This window comes from Lepisosteus platostomus, chromosome 16 (assembly GCF_059453375.1).
Source record: "Lepisosteus platostomus isolate fLepPlt1 chromosome 16, fLepPlt1.hap1, whole genome shotgun sequence".
In the NCBI taxonomy this organism is placed as follows: domain Eukaryota; kingdom Metazoa; phylum Chordata; class Actinopteri; order Semionotiformes; family Lepisosteidae; genus Lepisosteus; species Lepisosteus platostomus.
The window spans coordinates 24,200,397-24,214,845 of NC_142626.1; the positions used below are offsets into that span (position 1 = coordinate 24,200,397).

General features: G+C 39.4%; 1 protein-coding gene across 48 annotated transcripts in view; it reads right to left on the reverse strand.

Moving 5' to 3' along the window:
* LOC148647083 (NACHT, LRR and PYD domains-containing protein 3-like) overlaps positions 1-14,449 on the reverse strand; it is a 1,669,284-nt gene that overhangs the window by 5,658 nt on the left and 1,649,177 nt on the right. The window lies entirely within an intron of this gene.

Consider the following 14,449-nt stretch of genomic DNA (forward strand, 5'->3'; position numbering starts at 1 on the left):
AGACCCCCCCCCCCCCCCCCCCGACAAACTAACTGACTAAAAAAACAACTAGACAGGCTAGAACCGGAAAGGTGGTTGTGCCTAACAATGAGGCCATACCAAAACAAAGTCTCTCAGTATTCCCCCTTTTGAATGCTTGTGCCTCATTTGCTTAATACAGTATCTTAATTGGCAGCACTCAGAGAAAAAGGAGAAAACCATTAGGGAAAAAATAATAACTCTTCAACTAAGGACCATAACAACCATTGATATAGATTCCAGGTTAGTTAGAAAACTAACCACATTTCTCCATGATACTGTGATGTCACAGTGGTAGTGACCCCCACAAACAGGTGTGTCCACCACTCCAGACACACCCCTCACAGCCTGCTGGAGAACGTTTCCACATTTTTTGCAAGCCCACTCCTTCAAGAATGGTGATGTACTCAGCCCCTCATCATGGCACCAGAGCATGGGGCACACATCCTCAGAGACCTCTGGGTCCCTGTCTCACAGACTCTCAGGCCCCAAGTCTCCAGCTCACTGACTCCACTGGCCTTTCTGTCTGATGTCCTCTGAGATCATAATGTAGGTCCCTCACCGAGCCAAGCCCTTCTGTCACAGATTCCTGGACTCACTGAGCCTCACCTCTCACACGCCCTCCGGCTGGTCCCTTTCAGGGAGATGGCACCCTCTGCTCCGAGTCACCACAAGCAGCTTCCTGCTCTTTCCCTGGTCTGGAGCCTCCTGCTCCCACATGACACTCACTGGTCCCCTCACGGCCAGTCAGCGCTCCGACTTCCAGGTCACCTCCAGCCTCTGACATTCTCACTTGAAGCCACCAGACTAAGTCTCACACACACAGTCTCCAGAGACTCACTCCCACACCCAGACCTCTCACATTAACAACCCCGAGTCTCTCTTCATCACATCCCACTCGTGCTGAGACTCAACACACTTTCTGTTATAAAAAAACAAATACACAACCACCCTGGCTCCTCACTCTGATGCCACTCTGTGTATACGCTGCCAGGTCTGCCTTGTCAGTGTCACTGCCAGTAGCTCACTGATAATAATAATGGACATTTTCATAATTGTATTTTAATTTTATTTTTTATTTTGAAAGGCTAAGAAAATTGTGTCAGGTCAGTAACGTCACTAGTTGTACTGATGGAAATACATATCAAGGCTACTAAGTTTACAGAAAAAGTGAGAGAGGTGTGTGACAGCAGTGGTGTATGAAATGAGGGTTCGTGCTATGCCTACTTATTGCTCATACATTTCAGGCACCTCAAACCTCTCAAAAAGGCCACATATTGGAAGAAATTGTGGACTACAAAGAAAAAAGTGGATTGCAAACTCTGATCTTTAAGACATTTATAACTGAGCTGCCAGAAGATAACATCTCTTTTACTATTTGCTTATAAAACTATGACTGGGTCTATAACTGCCCATAAGTATCTGTATATTTTAGATTTTGAAAAGGTTTTGAGACCCATGGACCTGGCTTCATAAAACCTTCATTCAGGATGTGCTGTCTTTGTTCCCCAGTTTCAGTAGAAGACACTGGAGTAGCACTGGAAAAGCACTGGAAAAAAAATCTGGGTATTTTCATGAGCTACAACTTTAAAAATTTGACTTTTAAAGAATGACAATTAAACCCCATTGTTTTGTACCCATTTACAGTGTGGCGCCTAGTGGAAAGACATATTAAAATAAAACTACATGGGGCTCACACTGTCCAGTTTTTCATCAAAACTTGTATTTTATCTGATGGATGCCTGTTTCTTTTTCTTCAATTGTTGAATAAGGAAAATAACATTTGCATCTGCCATTGTTAGGGATAATATACAAAATTTTTCATTCTTTGTTACTTCCCTCTGTTGTGTGTTTTTATGGGGTTACCTGGGACATGGAGCTCTGGGTCACCCCTTATGTAAGATAATAGATGCAGGGGGCACAGCTTAGTGAATAGTGTCCTAATGTTACTCTTTGTAGCTTAGATCCTGATATAAATCCTTAAGGATCTATAACAGATGGAAATTGACCTGTTTCTCATGGATACACTTCTCAGTGGACACTATTTGGAATAATCTGAATTTTGCTTTGAGAAATCCCAATCACCAGTTGATCCTTTTTAACTTAATTCCTAGGACACATCTATTGTCTCGGAGTCAGTTTCAATGCATATTACTGATTCCCCAAAGTGCACACTGTGTTCACAGGGAGTCACAGGCACACTCTCTCCTGTAGTATGGGAAGGCACTGATATTTTAGAGTTTTAAAGTTTTGGGGAAAGGCGTGTGCAACACTGTCCACACTGTTGAAGCAGAGTGCTCCTTATTATTACTGAATAACCACTTCTATACTGACTGAGCAGCACTACAGAAAAGGGTCTAGCTGGCATTACTGCTGTGAAGACAGTGATTGAGACAGATGGAGAACAGACAAGAGAAAGAAGGGACAAAGTTAAAGAGGAACAAGAGAGTGAGGAGCAAGTTTAAACCTGCGAGACACGGAAATGAGAGGGGAAGCTTTTCTTACAAGATCAGGCATCTTACATTTCTCAACACAGTTTTATTACGGAGAAGGTGAGACACAGTAGGCTGAAGAAGACTGTAGAAAGATGTGTCTGAATATAGAGCACTGAGTGGAACTTTTCTTTCTATTTAATTCCCACTTGCTCCCAATCAAAATCATGACCCCACCTGCAATATTGATCCACACCTCACTCAGATCTAATAGGGGAACTGAAGTCCCAAGTTCTCAGACAAGGTTTTAACTCTTGGTATCAAAATAAATTGACAGTATTGTAAAATTCTACACATTTCAGTTAACCTTCAACAGGTTACTTAGTTCTGACAAGCTGAATTTGAAGTATGAGAATCCTGGCTACCCTACAGATATGAGAAATCTTCCACAGCAGATAATTATCCACTGATTGTCAAAAGTAACAGTGAAGTTAGGTTTCCCATACAATACTATCTGCTGCAGTAGTAGGTATTGATCACAAAATACACAACTGGGAATACTGGTAAAAATGTATATTCTTATTAATGCAGATCAACAAAAAAGAAGAAATTACAAAATTCAGCGTTTGTTAAACACATTTATTGAAACTGCTAAAGATTTCAATAATATTATATTAAGAAACACAATTTGTTAATTGTGTTAAATCACATATTTATAAGCTGTAACATTCAATAATTCTTACTGTTCATTTTGAGCTGCATTTCTTGTAATTACTGCAATTAACATGTTAAGATTCTCTTCAACCTCACTGTCCTTGTCCTTCACCTCATTGAATCTGTGCCCAGTCCAGGCCTACACCTGCAGCACCGTGCTGTGAGACTCAGTTTCAATAGAGGGAGATGAGGACATGACCAACCCTTACCCCATCTGCACAGTTATTGACCAGTCACAGATGAAAAAGGAAAAACACAAGAAAGGAAAGACTCTCATTTCAGATGTTTGCTGTAGAGACCATAATTATATAATCTGATTATTGTATTACAAGATGTATAAGCAGATATCAAAGCAACAATAATAGCAGCAAGAAGTAACAGCAATAGTACATTAATTTCTTTTAATTGTTGATCCATAACATGTTGTCCTAATACAGCAGGCGATTTAACTGAACTGAAGCAAACTGAGTAAATTATCTCACTTAAGGGCATACTGTAGCTGCAGTGACTCAACTACTGTAGGATCTGAACTCCCACTCTCCCTTAAAGAATTCCAGAGCCCTAACCACTGCAGCAACTAGCGCTTCAGAAGCAGTTCTTTTGTTTGGGAAACAAGGTGGATAGTTTTGATTAAGCAACCAAATATCCAACAGATTTCTTAGATCAGCGATCAGAGGCAGTGACACAACTTTCCATTGAGTGAGAAGATTGCAGAGCAAGTTGTTTTGACTTGACTGGTGACATTAACCTCTTGAATTATTCTTATTTTGTCTGGCCAGCTGCACCAGCAGAGCGTGTTACTGTACATCTACAACAAACAGCGGCCACATCTCCACTTTGATTGGATCGCTGAAGAGACAAGAAACTGCAGAGCACCTGGCTGTAGTGAGAAGACACACTGCAGCAGGTTCTCTGGGATATTTAAGACCTGGTCAGTCTCTACTCGTGACATTGATATTTATGCCACTTCACTCCTGGTTTGTACCGCACACTTTGAATGACTGCATCTCTATAAATTTTGAGACATATAATTTAAATTGAGAACTTGCGAGTCAAATATATGGCAATCGGACGTTTTATTTCACATACTGTACAATATATCAATAGGTCATTCATTATATTCCATATATTTGAAATAAACAGTACTACTGCTTCGGATGTCATTCTGTGTTATGGTAAAGAGGGGGGGTCATGGTATTTGGCCAGTTAAGAGACCCTGGCCAAATGGTCAGTTTAAGATTACGCCCACAGGGGGTTCCTAGCTCGCATCTAGAATCCTTATCAGTTAACCCCCTTTCCTGCCATAAACCCCTGTTGCTTAGAAGTTTAATTTTCAGGCAGAACTGACTTAAGTTAACCCTTTTTACATCTTGTGTCTTACTTCAAGAGCAACTGAATTCATGAGGAATGACAGCAGCCGAAGACTGAGAGAAAATAGGATGTTTTGTGAGATGTGAAGACTTCAAAAACTCCATTCCGAGGCTTAAAGCAATGTCCTACACCGACAGGCTGAAGAAACTGAACTTTTAAGCCTTGGACAGAGAAGAATATGGAGGGGATCTGATACAAGTATTCAAACAATCAAATGCATTGAAAAAGTCAACAGTTGGACCCAACTAGAGGCCACGAGTGCAAACTATGTTGAAGTGCTCTTAAAACTGTAAAAGCTGTGAACAGGAGGTACATCTTTATCCAAAAGGATTGTGAAAGTATGGAATAAGCTACCCAACCACTTTGTTGAAGCTGGTATTTAAAACTAACAACCTAAATAATACCCCTGAATCAATTCTCAACATATGGTTTAGATGTGCTATAAATGACCTCTGATCATTTGTAATATTTATGGTAACCTACTACAGTTTACTTTTTAATTTGTGTAGCTTCATATTCATCTGATACTCAAAAGGCCAAATAACTATCAGTTATGTGGGTGTGGATTAACATGGATACAGCAGGGAGCAGACTGCGGTAACCTTTTTGTTCAAGGTAATTCATCTGTCACATACTGTTACAAAAGTATTCCTACTCAAAACTTCCATGGAAATGTTCCTAATCTTCATGTGATTTGGCAATCTTCCAAAGTTCAACAGGAACACAAACTCTCAATCAGCACAATTACTTGAAACTCTTTTGACTCTGGTCAACTGGAGCAATACAGAGATCTGTGCAAGAATCCTTGCATTTCTTAATTTCTGTCAATGATCAAGATTCACTAGTTAATCTAGTTAAACTAGGCTTGTTTGCATATGATATCCAATCAGTAAGATTAACAAATACTCCATAATCAGCAAATAAAAAGATTAGTTTGATCAAATTTGAGACTGTAAACGCTGGGCAGGGGAAGTTTAATATCGATACGTGCAGGGTTTCACATCCTGTACACAAAGTAACACAAAAAAGGGAGCACTGACATACAAGAGTCTAGTGACCAAAAAAGAATTGGGTGTTTCTCTTGACACATTATTTATGTTTTCTAGACAACGTGGGGAAGCAGCAGTATAGGCAAACAGAATATTAGGATAGAAGTGAAACACAGGCAGTTTCTCCTGCATACCCTGGCTCTGGAGGAACACAAGTGCTTCAGAACACTGGCAACTATTTTTCCATTCAATCAAGACTGCTGGACTGTACCACACTCCAGTAAAATTTCCAGAAACACGGATTTATAAAAAAATACCTAAGGAAAGTGCTTCTCACTGTAGGGAAAACCGGTTCAGGGACGCCAAATATGTAATCATAGTGGCTCTCTGAAGGCACCAGTTCTGTAGGGTTTGGGCATTTACTGAGACAATTATTAATTGTAACAGTAAATCACAAAGTTGATTCTTTTGATGGCTTTAGAATCCAACCATGCGACATAACTCAACAACGCGCACACACAGGTACTAATGCACGAGGATACATTTATTAATACATAGAATATGCATATAAACCTAACAGATCTTATCGAGAGGGTTATCAGAATACAAAAGGTATATATTCAATCAGTTACAAAGAGTTACACATATCAAGAGGACATACGTTCAGTATATCATTCATTAAGACCGGTTCGTAAAGTGAACTTGGTTACAACTTCTACATTAGATACTCAAACAAGTACATAACTCTTAGGAATTAAATTGATATCAACTGGTTGGGATAACAATTGAATTCTCTAGCTGTAATGCATTGAAGTTGAATACTCATCCAATCTTTGGGGATTCAGATCTCCTGCGGGCACAAAGAAACAGTTGCAGGCTGTTGCTGTCCAATCCGCGCTCTCTGGCTACGTGCCAGGCTGTGCTGTGCGGCTTGCGACGGTGCGCTGCTGATGCTCATTGTTGGCATTAACTAGCAAAGTTTGTGCACAGGAGAAAAGATGACTGTGGGTCCCAGCAAGTCAGGAAGAGGACCGGTTCGTTCCTGATGAAGAGCTAGTTCTGAATAGTAATTTAGCTGTCCACAGTTCCGACCTGTTCACGAGGCCTGCTGCTGGTTACTCTCTGGCAACCTCCACTCTAGACTCTTAGAACAAAGGAAAGTTCTGGCCCTCGGACACACTGGCCGTTCCGTGGTTGTCCGGGCTGAGTCTCAGGATGGTCAGGAGGCGCGCTGCGAGGATGTCCTGCCCTTGGGAGCCTTCTGCTCCTGGGCCGTCCTGCCCTGGAATTCTCCTTTGAATTCCCTTTAGAACAGTCCACAGAATCCTCTCCAGAATCCCTTCTGAATCTTGTTGAATCTCTGTGTTGCCTGTTTTTACCTGGAGGAACTTCAGCTCATTGATTGGCTGAAAGTTCCATGGGCATCAGAGTCCCACGTGGGTTACTCGGCCCTACCAGTCCCTGATTGGTTGATCAAGGTGAGATATGAGTCACTTACTCCTGACACTTAGGAATGCAATCCAGATGTCCAACTCGCACTCCCTAGACAGATAGGCGCCAATGGATGACCATTGATCATGATAGCCAGGCTTAGCTAAGTGCATCCCCCTTTGGGAGCTGGTTTCTTATCACAAGAAAACATCTTAAATCAGCTTGCATGAATTCTTTCTCTGTGGCTGCACCACAGAGATGAACAGAGAAATGAGGCCTAATTTGGGAAAGCTCAGAAACACTTAATTCTGCCTTATTAATAAGCCTCGCCGCTACATAACTACAGTGCCTTGCGAAAGTATTCGGCCCCCTTGAACTTTTCAACCTTTTGCCACATTTCAGGCTTCAAACATAAAGATATAAATTTTTTATTTTATGTGAAGAATCACCAACAAGTGGGACACAATTGTGAAGTGGAACGAAATCTATTGGATTTTTGAAACTTTTTTAACTAATAAAAAAATGAAAAGTGGGGCGTGCAAAAGTATTCGGCCCCCTTGCGTTAATACTTTGTAGAGCCACCTTTTGCTGCGATACAGCTGCAAGTCGCTTGGGGTATGTCTCTATCAGTTTTGCACATCGAGAGACTGAAATTCTTGCCCATTCTTCCTTGCAAAACAGCTTGAGCTCAGTGAGGTTGGATGGAGAGCGTTTGTGAACAGCAGTTTTCAGCTCTTTCCACAGATTCTCGATTGGATTCAGGTCTGGACTTTGACTTGGCCATTCAAACACCTGGATACGTTTATTTGTGAACCATTCCTTTGTAGATTTTGCTGTATGTTTGGGATCATTGTCTTGTTGGAAGATAAATCTCCGTCCCAGTTTCAGGTCTTTTGCAGACTCCAACAGGTTTTCATCCAGAATGGTCCTGTATTTGGCTGCATCCATCTTCCCCTCAATTTTAACCATCTTCCCTGTCCCTGCTGAAGAAAAGCAGGCCCAAACCATGATGCTGCCACCACCATGTTTGACAGTGGGGATGGTGTGTTGAGGGTGATGAGCTGTGTTGCTTTTACGCCAAACATATCGTTTTGCATTGTGGCCAAAAAGTTCGATTTTGGTTTCATCTGACCAGAGCACCTTCTTCCACATGTTTGGGGTGTCTCCCAGGTGGCTTGTGGCAAACTTTAGACGAGACTTTTTATGGATATCTTTGAGAAATGGCTTTCTTCTTGCCACTCTTCCATAAAGGCCAGATTTGTGCAGTGTAAGACTGATTGTTGTCCTATGGACAGACTCTCCCACCTCAGCTGTAGTTCTCTGCAGTTCATCTAGAGTGATCATGGGCCTCTTGGCTGCATCTCTGATCAGTCTTCTCCTTGTCTGAGCTGAAAGTTTAGAGGGACGGCCAGGTCTTGGTAGATTTGCAGTGGTCTGATACTCCTTCCATTTCAAGATGATCGCTTGCACAGTGCTCCTTGGGATGTTTGAAGCTTGGGAAATCTTTTTGTATCCAAATCCGGCTTTAAACTTCTCCACAACAGTATTACGGACCTGCCTGGTGTGTTCCTTGGTCTTCATGATGCTCTCTGCGCTTTCAACAGAACCTTGAGACTATCACAGAGCAGGTGCATTTATACAGAGACTTGATTACACACAGGTGGATTCTATTTATCACCATCAGTCATTTAGGACAACATTGGATCATTCAGAGATCCTCGCTGAACTTCTGGAGTGAGTTTGCTGCACTGAAAGTAAAGGGGCCGAATAATTTTGCACGCCCCACTTTTCATTTTTTTATTAGTTAAAAAAGTTTCAAAAATCAAATAGATTTCGTTCCACTTCACAATTGTGTCCCACTTGTTGGTGATTCTTCACATAAAATAAAAAATTTATATCTTTATGTTTGAAGCCTGAAATGTGGCAAAAGGTTGAAAAGTTCAAGGGGGCCGAATACTTTCGCAAGGCACTGTATACTTCAAGATCTTCAATGCTTGGTGCCCCAGCATACTTCTACAATGCCTGATGATGTCATTCATGGTGCAGCACTCCAGTCAGCTGCAAGGACCCCTGAGCTGCCCAAGACTCCATTTACTGAGCCTACAGATGTGTCTTGTCCTTCTGTTCCTGCTGCCTCCTTCGTATTTTTGTGTTCTTCTTGTTATCTACAGCCAAGCTATTTTCTCTATTTTCCTCATTTATTTTTCCACTGATCTGTAAGACATACTATCTGCTAATCTGTTCATGTGCTGCCAACAGACAGGTCTGTATACTTTTCCCACTTAAGTGACATCTCGGAATAAAGTCTGCTCTTCTTGTGACTTCACAAGGCAATAAGTACTATAAACCTACTTATCAAGGAAATATAAGAGACAGCATTATACAATCTCCTGCCATGTAGGAATGCTAATTAAGCATGGCACCTCTCCAGTCAAGAAGAGGATATCTCCTGTCCCATTAACAGAGTAGAAGGTTCAGAAAGATGGGAAGGTATGCAAGAACTCCTTCCAAAAGATTAGATCCTTTAAAAGCTGGGGAAATGTTCCTAATAATTGCCCACATGTCCCAGAAGTACATTTTTTTCATTTTGTTGATAATAAAGCAATAGTGTGGGAAGATCCAGAAACATTGTAACCAACTCTACTGAATTCCAAGAAACAAAAAACTCTCGTAAAAATCACTTAATTGGTCTTAAAGACATATTTACAATATACTAAATGAAACAGTTCACTTTGCAAAAAGCAATGATCAAAAAGATTTTGAATTGAGGGGATAATCCAAGCCACATGGATTAAGGGTTTTGAAATACCAATCGATAAATCTAGTGGTGAAATGAGGAAAAACACCAATTAGAAAATTTGAAATTCACACCAAGAAAATAGTATTGTGACTGCTTCTATTGGTAAAAGATTGAATTTTAATGTTAAATTTAAACCAGCCAAGCAAAAATTGTTTGTCTGCAGCTAATGAATATCACGGAAAAGAAAAAAAAACGGAAAGTAAACAACTCAGTAAGAGACGAATCCAAGAAACAAGAGGAAGTAGAGAAGAGCTCTGTTGAACCAGGGAAGCAAAGTTTGATATGCTACCCACCATCTCTAGTCTGCAACAGATGTACTTGCACTCTTGAAAAATGTCAGATCATCTCCAAAGTCTGGATCTCACACAACACAATCTTCAATTATCAAGTGATAATCTTCCCCAATATTCAAAAACAAGCAATAGGATCACACCAAACATTTATAATCTGTGTACTTCCTAAGGGAATAAGCAATTTGCATTTACCTTCTGCTTGGGTACTTTTCTAGACAGAACTTACATAAAATTACCTTCAATAAATGTAATTATAGTAATTTTCTGAAGTCTTTTAGAATATATCTTACTTAGGCCTGTTGCAGTTATGCCATAGCTACAGTATAACAAGTAAAAAGGAAGAAAGTTAATTCAACCATACCCCCTAGAATTATAGAGGACTCTTGATTCTATTGTCTGGGTGTTTCCTGTTTTAATCTGCCAGAAACTAGAAAGCTAAACACCTGAAACTCCTGATCTGGACCCTGACATCTCCCAGAAACACCAAAGCCCATCCAATACAGATGCAGCCATTCAAAATGGGTGAGGTATTTCGCGGCATACCGCGACACGCCCACCGGGGTATCACGCGGTATCACGTGTGTCACGTGACTAACTATCCGGCGTCTAACAGGCATTTTGTTTTACTTCAACGGGCATAAAAACTTCCTTGCTTTTAACAGGGCGTTTCATAATTTCTAACTACGAAAATGATTTAAAATGCGACACCTATCATGAAAAGAAAAAAATACACACCAGTATTCCATTTCTTCCTAAACATTGTAAGCGTCGAAGTCTTTAACTAACGTGATACCGGAGTCAACAAGCATACTTTTAGAATTTGATTAAAAGGGAATATAATATGGAATCGCGTATCTCAAGAATTTAATAACGGTATGATTATATCCGTGTACTGCGGCAGAGCTGTGTAGGGCTGTTTCGCCTGCCTGCTTATGTGAGCTGTCTTGTAGCCTACTGGTCTAGGTGCGTGACTACCAACTGGCAGGTTGTGTGTTCGAATCCAGCTGGTGCTGGACCTTTCAGTTTTATTTATTTATTTTTTAATCGCGTAACATAAACATATTACCGTATGCAAACTGTACTGTATACAATATGTATATGTATATTTAATGTCTTAACTGTGCCCGTTTAAGTATTGAATATTCATATCTAATTTTACCACTGAAGGGAAATCTTAACATAAACATACAGTATATGGCTGGTCTCGGTACTTTAAAGAAAAAAATACACACCAGTATTCCATTTCTCCCTAAACATTGTAAGCTTCGAATGAAACCACTAAATAAAGACATAAATATAGAAATCTTAAGATTTGCTTTATTTAATGTTGGTAGCAGGATGAACTGTCAGAGTGTATATTTTGTCGCAAAGTTGCTGCAAGATATATTATGCATTTCATACGGTCAAATTACTTTTGAGCAACTAATAAGAAGCGCGAAACGGTATGCGTTTTAGTTTCGTTTTGTGCTGGAACCCGTGGATTGATTAGAGATATCAAGTACATACAAGTCATTTTTTAAATGTTGTAGTTCGTCTTGAAAAAATGTTACGAGTACATCATCTATCAACAATTACACAGGTTCTGTTTCCATATTGCGGATTTTGGTTAGGTACAGTATTATCAAATCCAGTGGCGCTGTGTGTTACTTTACTGAGTCCCATGTCACATGGTCTGTGATTGAAACCTGTAAAACCGGTTTAATTCGTCACAGCCAGCACTCTTCAGGTGTGAGGGTCTTCTGCTCAGAATGAAACGCTAAAATGTTTGTGTATATTCTAATGGTAGTGGGGGCAGGGTGTGTGGGAACAGGTTTGTTCTTCACACCTGAAACATTTTCTCTGAAAGGATTTTCTTCGCAGTTTAACCGATCTTGTTACAGCATGTTACAGTTTACTATTATTAACCATATTAATTTTAAGTGCTTAATGTAAAATCTTGTAAAAATATATTTTCATTGTTCAAATATACATTAATATACATTAAGTCTGACTATCATATAATAAGTTAAATACAAAACTAAAGAAAAAATAGGGTTAAATATAATTCAAAATATTTTGCTAACAATGTTAACTGTTAATGAATAATAAAATGTATTAACTAAGGAGTAGGATGGCACAGTTGTTAGTATGTTTTTTGTTTTGTTTCTTTTTCATAAATACAACAGTAGTACCTGATGTCTCAGTGGCTTTCAAAATTAAATTATGCATGCAAACCTGTGAACTAGAAAGATAACTAAGATTTTAATACTAATTAAATGACCGCGGGCACTTTCCACCCCCTCTACATTCTCAGAGTAGAACAGACTAACCTTCTAATGAAAGACGGTCCACCCCCCACGGACAGGAAAAGTGCCCACAGGCACTTAAACTTAATATGGTCAGTAACAGTAAACAGTAACTTGGTCAGAAGGAGCACGTACAAACGTTTTCGAAATAACCACATGTAAGACTCTGATGCTTAAAATGTTTAGGGAGAAAGTGGAATACTGGTGTGTATTTTTTCTTTAAACTACCAATACCAGCCATATACAGTCTGTAACGTAGGGATTTCTATATGTCTTTATTTAGTGTTTACATTAGTGACAAAGGCTAAACTTTTAGCTTCAGTAACGTGTACATATCTCCCCTTTTTATAAAACGACTTGGTTGAAAACTGTTCCAGAGCCACTGTTGTTTCATCAGTGAAAAGTACATCATGAAATGCCTCTCCCTGTTCAATCCACTGGAAAAAAGAAAAGGAGCATAAAGCTTCTGATGGTCATAAACGATATTCATTTAGGAGCAGCATCAGAGGTATGTTTTTAACTGCACTGCATTGGAGAGAATACCATAGTGTGTTTTTTTTTTTTACTCCCTGGCGGAAACTGGCTTCCAGAAGAATCAGTATGGCTCAGAGATTAAATAAAACTTCACAGACATTAACGAAGAGCATAACGCGTGTACTGTATACACTGCAAGTACAACCCAACTCTCTGCAGGAGTGCTGGCTGTGACGAATTGAACCGGTTTCATGGGTATTTTCAAAGTAGGAGGCGAGATTTCCAGCGAAAGACACCCCCCTCCCCCCCCTCAAAAACCCAGTAAATACAGTACTTACTAGTTAAAGGCTAGGCTCCCGACTACGGCGAAAGGAACCCTTCTTTCATTAGAAGACAATGAACATATTTTAGCCCTGAATGAATTAATAGCAAACATGGTTTACATAAAAGACATTTTTCCAAGAAAGTTTAGCCTTTGTCACTAATGAAACCACTAAATAAAGACATAAATATAAAAATCTTAAGATTTTTAAAATACATGACTTTGCTAAAATTTATTTGAAAATAAAAACAATTACAACCGCCAGGGGAGAGAGAGAACAGGGGAGGGATGTTGGTTTTGCATAAGGGGCGGGGCTATGGAAATTAGGTATGTTTGGGAATGTGTAGTTACATGTTCTGGCTGTTTGTGAATTATCGTTGTTGAGTATGGAGTGTTGAGGTATTGATTTTGTGTAATGCTTTATGTTGAAAATTGAGGTGGATTTTGTTTATGATAAACAGGATAAACTGGGATGGGAGGAAGGTTTGGTTTTGCATAAGGGGCGGACTTTGCGAGTGTAAAATGGTTTGATTATTTGATTTTGTATTGTGGTTGTTATCTATGTTTTTGGTTTGTATTATGTTTATATGGTTGTTTTTGTTGGTTGGTTGTTATTATGGTTATTAATAATACGATCTATAGTTGAAATCTGAGCCTAAATAAAAAAAGCAAGTGATTAGGTTTATGAGCAATCTAATTACTCGTTTAAAAAGCTATATAAAATAAAGTTTATTATTAATTTGCTGGACAGAGCGGTGAACATTATTATGCATAAGACAAAGATAACGATCCTGATCAGGTTAGAAATCTGTGTGCGCTGTAAGGTTTTTACTTCTTAAACTTTTAAAATACACGTTTTGAATAGAAAGAAATCCTCTTCCTGGTATAGCAAACCAGCACGTCTTTTTTCTTCAATCAGAGGGGTGTCAGATGGTGTCAGCCAATCACCATTCTGCGTTGGGTAGCAACGGGTGACTGTTCTCAGGCGGAAGATGTAAACAGCTTAATGTTCGTGTTAAATAATTTTTTTAAATTAAAATTCATTCTATACAGCAATCGTATATTTGGGTACCGTTTCATAAAACTTTCATGCTTAAAATGTTTAGGGAGAAATGGAAGACTGGTGTGTATTTTTTCTTTAAACTACCAAGACCAGCCATACACAGTACAGTTTACATACATACAGTAATGTTTATGTTCCTAAATTAATATCGTTTATGACCTTCAGATGCGTTATGCTCCTCTTCTTTTTATGCTCAGCTACTAAAATTTCCCTTTAGTGGTAAAATCCATATAAATATTCAAAACTAAGCGGATTAA